Below are 9,435 nucleotides of genomic sequence, written 5' to 3'. Positions count from 1 at the left end.
AATTGTTAGCAGATCTAGCAACTCCCATGGCAGGGGGCTAATTTTCACCAAAATAATGCTCAAAATATTAGTTTTGTTAAAAAGTTCACTTAGATGCAACTTGGCATGACATGCGACATTACCAAATGTTAACATTATGGTAGTGCTAAAAGTTGATAACTTTAATGTTCCATGTTATTTTCCATACTTATTGGAAAACTTTGCACCGTATTCCTAAATAGATCAGTACCCAAAAAGTTAAGGAACAGTATTTTAGAGCTGCAGAGTGAATTCCGTATTTATCAACATCATGGCAGCAGCACATATATGTATCTTTAAAATCTTTAAACCCGTTTATCTCAAAACTACTAATTTCGAGTTATCAAGTTATAGTATTAAGGCGACGATATATGAGCCTGGTTCCTTACCAAAAGACTATGGCTACTATAATATTCATTCCACTTCTCAAGAAAACCACAGATAGGAAATGTGAAAAACATATATTAATTAGTTTGATGAGCCATGTACTTAAAGTACTCCTTATATCATTTCAATCGCGCATAACTTTCTCCCAATTGAAATTCACCTTAGGTATAGGTTCAACTTGGATTCAGAACAGGATTCTGAACGAGGGAAGCATTTTTCAGTTTTCAAGTTCTAATACAGAGAGCCAGAGAGGTCTCATTGATTTTGAGAAGGCATTTGACAAAGTACCACATGAAAAACTAATCAAAACCCTAAAAACATCAGGACTCGATGGTAAGGATATAGACTGATTTCAAACTTAATCTCCAACAAAAAGCAACAGTGCGATTCGAAAATGAGCTGATATCTTCACAGTTGGAAAAGGAGTTAGACAGGGACAGGATTGTATACTGTCACCAGCATTATTTTTAACATATACTCATCTTTAGACAAGCCTTTGACGAATCAGAAGATAGATAGTATTGCAGTAAATGGCTAAATGGCCAACTTAAACAATATTAGATATGCAGACCATTCACACGGTAGTAACGAGGGAAGGGAAAATTTGTCAAAATTTATTTTGCCAAAACGGCAGCTGATCGAGTACACACAACCCTGAACAGAGAGTCGACGATCAAGGTCTCGCTGGTTGAGCAGACGTATGACGTAACTTGGTTCGAGGAAACCGAGAGGTTTTAAGATACCAAGGATAAACAAAGCGTTAAAATTAATTGACTTCACAGGAACACAAGTCTCTCGAATGCCCCACTTTCCAGGTCATTGAAAATAAAATTAGTAAACCATCCAAGCTTTACGAGACTACGAATATGTGCGAAATTTGTAAGAAATCGGGAAAGAAACGTGGCACTGAGAAAATTGTACCCAAAAGAACGCAGATACTATCATAGGATACTATAATATTATAGTATCTATATCTTATTGGTTATCTTTTATATATATTGTTAAACATTCAAATTTCGAAGCTATTTTCCTCTTTGTTTCGTCTTAATAATTAACACACAATTATTGTATACGTTTTCGATAATTTCGTATTTAAAGATTTTGGAATCTAGGAATAAAATTTGGCGAACGCGCCAACCAAAATTTTTTAAAATTTGCCGGAGGCGCCAGGTAACAAAATGACGAATATTGATTTAACAACCATATTAAATTTATTATACGAGTGTTGATTTAGCAACCAGATATAATTTATTATATTAGTATAATGTGTTGCATATGATGCAGGTGGTGATAATAAACATCGCTACCTTCATCATATGCAACATATTATACTAATGTAATAAATTTTATATTGTTGTTAACATCAACACTGCGCCATCTATGTAGTAAGAGATGGATCAACAGAACCAGAAAGTGTAATGTGGAAGATTCGAGCAACTGTAAGCGACCTTCTCGTATTCCTGTTATCGTGGTTCCGTCTACAGATTTTTCCGTAGAAAATCGGTAGATCTGCTGAATTTGATCCTATCTGCCGGATTTGATACCTATCTGCCGGATTTGATACCTATCTACCGGAATGCCCCTTGGATCTACCGATTAAAAAAAATATCCAAATGCACTTATATTAATTACATTTTGGTATGGCAAGACTTGATATGTCCGATTTTTGCCAAAATGAGATTATTTGCTTGATATATTTTTTAGTAACATTTCTTCAAATTGCTAGAGTTTCGTGTCTATGATGTTGATGAAGCTAAATCCCGAAAAATGAGAATGACAATACAGATTGTTTGGTATAATTATATAATTATAAGAATCATTATATTAATCATTAAGCACAGCACGACACAGGCAAAAGAAATTTTAGTTGAAATATTCAACGGATGCCTTTCAGGCAATAGTGGCGTGCCCTCTGAGTGGAAAAACTCCATAACTACCCCTATATACAAAAAGGGTGGTAGAAAAAATTGTAATAATTACAGAGGCATTAGTGTCACCAGCTCAGTTGGAAGACTGTACGGACGAATAATAAAGAAACGGATAGAAAAGGAGTGGCACGATTCCGAAGAACAAAGTGGATTTAAGGCAGGTAGATCATGCACAGATAACATTTTCTGCATAAGACTAGAAAAACGTTCTGCTAGAAATCTAGAAACTCACATGGTATTTGTAGACTTAAAAAAAGCATACGATACCGTTCCCAGAGAAAAAATGTTTGAGGTATTACAACAAACCACTTTAAATAGAAAATACATCCAAACAATAAAAGATCTCTATGCTAATGCAACAACAGCAATTAAAACTGGAACGAAACTTTCAAATACCTTTGAAACTTCGAAAGGCCTTTTGCAGGGATGCTGTCTGTCGCCCACTTTATTTAAAATTTACCTTACACATGTGTTAAAATATTGGACTAGGAAATGCCAAACAATGGGGATACCAGTAGGAGATTCTTATTTGTATACGTTGCTATTTGCTGACGACGAAGTTGTGATTGCTGCTGATAAAGATGACGCCAGTTACATGATTAGAAAATTGAAAGAGGAGTACCGAAAATGGGGTTTGGAAATGAGCATGGAGAAAACTGAATACCTTGTAGTCGGAGGTGATACTGAAGACTTAGAATTAGAAGGGGAATACATAAAAGGATGTGATAAATGTAAATATCTAGGTTCTATTTTTGACAAAAACTCCACATGCGATCAAGATATAGAATATCGAATAAGTCAAGGAAGAAAAGCTATAAAACAGCTGAATGGCATTTGGTGGAGTACAGGATTGCAAAATCAGACAAAGAAAAAAATCTACCAAACTATCGTGGAAGGAATTGTCACAACTCGGAAGTGTGGGAAGTAAAAGACCGACAAAATAAACGACTACAAGCTTTAGAAATGGACGCGCTTAGAAGAAGCTGCAGAATATCTAAACTGCAGCATATCCCAAACGAAGAAATAAAAGAATGAATGGAAGTAGAAAATGATATTATAGACAGAATAGAACAAAAAAGATTGATATGGTACGGGCACGTCCAGAGAATGGGACCAACAAGATGGCCCAAGAAAATGATCCAGTATGCACCACCCGAGAGAAGAAAAAGAGGCAGACCGAAGAGAACATGGTTACAAGATGTAGAGAAAGCAATGAACAGTAGACAACTCAACGAGGAAGATATTCGTGATGGAAAAGCATGGCGAATAGGATGCGGGAAACGGCGAATGGAAACGGCGTTATGATCTGCTTTTTATTAATTTTATATTAATTATTATTTATTTGATTAATTATTTAATTGTCGCAAATCATACATAAAAATTGAATAAAAAATCTCATGGTGCCTTTTTATACTATTAAAAAAAAATCCAAATTATCTCACGTTATACTTATCTTCTCTCGTGGGTTCAGTATCTCTTAGTTGATCCTAATCGGGATAAAATAGGGAGAAGAAATAAAGCAAAATATTAAAATAAAAATACAGAATTGTCTTTTATTTATCAAAATCAATACTCTAAAATCTATCGAATCTAAAAACCTGTGGACACAGATGTCCGAATGAAATTTTTACCACTTAAATTTATTATAGTTAAAAAAAAACAATTTATCGGTTTGTTCCCGATGACTTTGGTAAAACAAACTAAACAAAACAAATTTATGTATTCGCAAGATTAGCTATACTTCCTATTTATTTTTAGAAATATTGGAATTTTAATTCATATGCTTTTTACTCAAAAATTTAGTTTCCGAACATAAAAATCTCTTTTACATAAATTGACTGACCTTTTGCTTCACTCACTCTGATGTCTTCTCGTGACCCAAAACAGCTCTCCCTCGTTGACTATGTTAAAGGCTACTCATCAAAACCCTCTCCGTTCTCCAGCTTCAAAACTATCAGCATACCAGCACCAATTCTCCATCAAGCCGGGCCTCTTTTGACACGTACTCGATTCAAACAAAACTCCAAAAATTCTCTGCTCTCCTTCTCACAATAATACAGAATCAAAGAGGTATTTCGTCTCAATTTGATCTGTCTCTAGTTCCACTTTTCAACACTATTCTCCACTATCAAACAGCCACTGGTACTTGCTAACTATCTATCCACGAAAACGTCGAACTGCTCTTCAGCGATGCCAAAAACATAATGACTTCTTTTTCAAACTCTCTCAATCATTCAGACTACTTTTCCCCTTCCAACTTGCCAAGAATCATAAACAATCTTTTCCATTCGACAAACAAACAGTCTTTTTCAAAATTATTCCGACCATCCTAATTACTTTCGGGGAACTATACAACATTTACTCGTGTTGAACAAAGATATTAAAATTCCAAACTTTCTTTTAAAACCACTTTTCTCGAAAATGATAATTACATCCAGTTGTGGATTCTATAGTTTCCGTAGTAAACAAACTTTCTCCATTTTAAACCTAAATGCATCGTCCTTTTCACTTTAATTATTCACAAAAGTCTTTAATGGTTCATCGGAAAACTCATTAAAAGAGAAATCCACTTACATCCAAACTAAATTCTAATAAATATTTACAGCTCAATATACAGGGTGTATCAAATTTATGTGCCCGCGTTATTTAAAAAAAAAATTAATTTAATTTTTATTTTGCCTTTGATTGATAAAATTGAAAACACAATAATATATATATATATATATATATATATATATATATATATATATATATATATATATATATATATATATATATATATATATATATATGGTATAATGAATGGGCCATAGCTTAACCTTAGATTCCTGAGCTTAAAGTAGGTCGTTTAAGCTAACTTACCTTAGGACGAAATATCTGAAATACAGGGTCTCAAAGTTAAACTTTTATTTTATTTATTCTTGAATATTTCCTGACAGGCATGAGCTAACGACATGAAATTTGGTAAGCGGGGATTTTTTGGGACGAGAAATCTAAATTCTAAGTTTGAAAAATACTTGAAAAGCTGAAGAACAGAAAAGCTGCAGGTAAGGAAGGAATACCAAATGAATTACTGAAATATTGTGGAGCAGCAATGACGGAACAATTAACAACAATAATTAACGAAAATAAAACGCAATAAAATACCGGAAGAATGAAGAACGAGCGAACTAATTTTACTATTCAAAGAAAAAGATAAAAAGCAGCCAAAAAACTACAGAGGTATTATAATACCTCTGTAGTTATAACTTGTTAAATATTAGTCTAAAACTTACAACTAAAATTCTACAAGAACTAATGAATCAGAGGATAACATTGGCAGATGAACAACAGGGTTTTCCTACTGGAAGATCGTGCAGATCGTACAGATGCAATATTCGTCATAAAGAAAATTACTGAGAAATCACTATAGAGTATAATAGACCAGCATTTATTTCTGTGTCTGACTGACTTGAAGAAAGCATTTGACAGAGTAAAACTCAAAGATGTAATCCATCTTCTGTATAATAGAGAAGCCCCCCCCCCCAGATATCATAAAAACTATTGAAAACAACATCTACTAAAACAACAAAATGGAAGTCAGAATAGACTGACAACTTACTGACAACTTACAGAACCTATAGACATAGGTAGTGGAATAAGGCAGAAAGACTCATTGAGTCCTATGCTCTTCAATTTAATAATGGATGAAATCATCAAAAAGGATACAGGATGAAAAACAAAGAGGTAAAAATACTCAGTTTTTATTACTAATAGGCAGCTGATCGACTACACACAACCCTGAACAGAGAGTCCGAGTCCTGAGCAAGGTCAAAGTCTCGCTGGTTGAGCAGACGTAAGTTGGATCGAGGCAAACCGAGAGGTTTTAAGATACCAAGGATAAACAAAGAGAAAGACTATCAAAATTAAGCGACATCACAGCAACACAAGTCACTCGAATGCCCCATTTTCTAGGGCAGCGATTCTCAATCTGTGGTACATGTACCACTGGTGGTACAATTCATTACTTGCGGTGGTACACAAAAAAGAATGTGTGTGTACTTTGTACGCACGTAAGAAGTTATACTTCTATTATATGATTATATGATTATAAACGTAATTAATATACTTTTTATTTATATTTTATTTAAATATTAAATTAATTTATACTTACTACTTCTCAAACATTTTTATTAAAACAGTGCCAAAAATTAAAATAATAAAAAAATAAAACACACACAAACACATTAAAAATGTCACAAATGATTTCTGAACATTAATTGTCGGAAAATTTTTTAACTAAATACGTATTTTCTGAAAATAAAATTATATAATAAATATACTTACATTCATAAAATGTATAAAAAAAAATAAAAAAATAAAAGTTTCTATTGGGATTCGAACCAACTTACCACGCGGCTGGTATTTGCGTTGTATTGGGATTCACTTGCATTAAAACTTCGCCACAGAGACAGCTTGTCATTATGTGCGAAGATCGTCTAACTAAACATATTAACCTTTTGACATTTTTAACTTATGTAAATCAAATTATTTTGATTTTGAATTGAAATGATTTAGAATTGAAAAAATACAACAAAACATAGAGTAAGAAAATAATATATTAGGTGAATATTGATAGAAATTTTGATGGTAATCAAATTATGTAAATAAAAGTATTACATACTACTTATGTATTTTGGTAGGTTCAAGGTAGGTATCGGAGCCCGTATAACGACTAATAAATTTCGTAATCACTTGTTGCGTCGTGCAAAGTGGCTATGTTCAAATATCATAACAAAATTTGATCAACTATTTATAAAACACTTACCAGTGAAAGATTCTTTAGCTTTGAATAAGCGAGATCTGCGGCACTAATTTGAAAACTATTTAAAAAGGCAGTATAACCATTAACTAACTTTTTGTTTGTTGTTTCTCTTCCTACAAATTTTAAAACGCAACAAGCATACATTATAACCAAACACAGTCCCACAGCTGTGCCACAGCTGCCATATTGGATAATTTTTGTCATGTCATTTGAACATCCAATCAGAACAAAGTTATAATGCGCATGCGCCCGGTCGCTAGGTTTTCCCATATAAAATTTCACCGTCATTACGCCCGTAAAGAAGTATAACTTCAAAAAAATTAAAATAGCAGTACATACTTAGTAAGTCTTGATAATACACTCTAAAAATACAGGGTGTAACAAAAATACAGGTCATAAATTAAATCGCATATTCTGGAACCAAAAATAGTTCGATTGAACCTAACTTACCCTAGTACAAATATGCACACAAAAAAAAGTTAGAGCCCTTTGAAGTTACAAAATAAAAATCGATTTTTTCCAATATATCGAAAACTATTTGAGTTTTCTTATTGAAAACGGACATGTGGCATTATTATGACAGGAAAATCTTAAAAAAAATTCTGCACCTCATAAAAATTTTATGGGGGTTTTGTTCCCTTAAACCCCCCAAACTTTTCTGTACGTTCCAATTAAATTATCATTGTGGCACCATTAGTTAAACACAATGTTTTAAAACTTTTTTGCCTCTTAGTAATTTTTCTAACTAGTTTTTATCGAGATATTTTGAATATTTGTCAAATCCACCACATATTTGTATACTGTTAAGTACGATTATAGAGACCCTATAATATGGAAATTTATTTATAAATTACAGATTTTATAAGTATATTTTGAACCATATTAAAAAGAAGCCACATCTCGATAAAAGGTGCCTTATCGGAAAAATACTAAGAGGCAAAAAAGTTTTAAAGACACTGTGTTAAACTAATGGTACCGCAATAATAGTTTAATTGGAACGTACACAAACATTTGGGGGGTGTAAAGGCACAAAATCTCCATAAAATTGTTATGTTAACATATTAAAAAAGAAGCCGCATCTCGATTAAAACTGGTTTATCTAAAAAATACTAAGAGGCAAAAAAGTTTCAAAAACATTGTGTTTAACTAACGGTACCACAATGATAATTTAATTGGAACGTACATAAAAGTTTGGGGGGGTTTAAGGGAACAAAACCCTATAAAATTTTTATGGGGTGCACAAATTTCACTATAATTTCTTTTTAAAATGTTCCTGCCATAGTCATGCCACATGTCCATTTTCATTAAAAAATCTCTAATAGATTTTTCGATATATTGGAAAAAATCGATTTTCATTTTGTAACTTCACAGGGCTGTAACTTTTTTTTGTGTGCATATTTGTACTAGATTCTAGGGCATCGAAAATAAAACTAGTAAACCATCCAAACTTTACGAGACTACGAATCTGTGCGAAATTTGTAAGAAATCAGGAAAGCAAACATGGCACCGAAAAAATTGTACCCAATAAAAGAACGCAGATACTATCATAAGATACTATAATTGGTTATCTTTTATATAGTTAAACAAATTCAAATTTCGAAAATTCCATAGTAAAATTTGGTGAATGCCCAACTAAGATTGTTTTTTGAAAGTTTGCCGGAGGCGCCAGGTAACAAAATGATTAGTGTTGATTTAACAACCATATGAAATTTATTAGACGAGTGTTGATTTAACAACCATATCAAATTTATTATATTAGTATAATGTGTTGCATATGATGCAGGTGACGATTTAATAAACATGGACGCCTTCATCATAAAATCTAGTATATTAGTATAATGTGTTGCATATTATGCAACACAATATACTAATATATTGTCCTTATCGTGAGAATTTTTCAGTGGGTAACAAATGATAGGAAAAAGGGTAAGTCCGTGATAATACACATTTATGACATTTAGGCCCGGTACTTTATGTCTCCGTTAACAGCCGGTTAGTTAACCGGGGTTTAATCGGGACAGAAATATATGCATAACATAGAAATAAACGCAATTATACTTATTATTATATTCATAAATAATTATAATAATTATAATTGCTTTTATTACAACGCAAGAGGCCCTATGAGGTACTTTTCTGTCCCGATTAAACCCCGGTTAGCTAACCGAGGTTTAACTGGGACATAAAGTACCGGCCCTTATTCTAACACGACATTTTAGTTAAATCTGACAGTTGTCACATTTTATTTTCAATTTCGAATAAAAACAAATCAAATGTGTTTCTTGCATTTATAAAATG

Source organism: Diabrotica virgifera, chromosome 5, assembly GCF_917563875.1.
Source record: "Diabrotica virgifera virgifera chromosome 5, PGI_DIABVI_V3a".
NCBI classification, from domain to species: Eukaryota; Metazoa; Arthropoda; class Insecta; order Coleoptera; family Chrysomelidae; genus Diabrotica; species Diabrotica virgifera.
The sequence above is the reverse complement of the archived record's forward strand: the minus strand, read 5'-3'. Positions refer to the sequence as shown.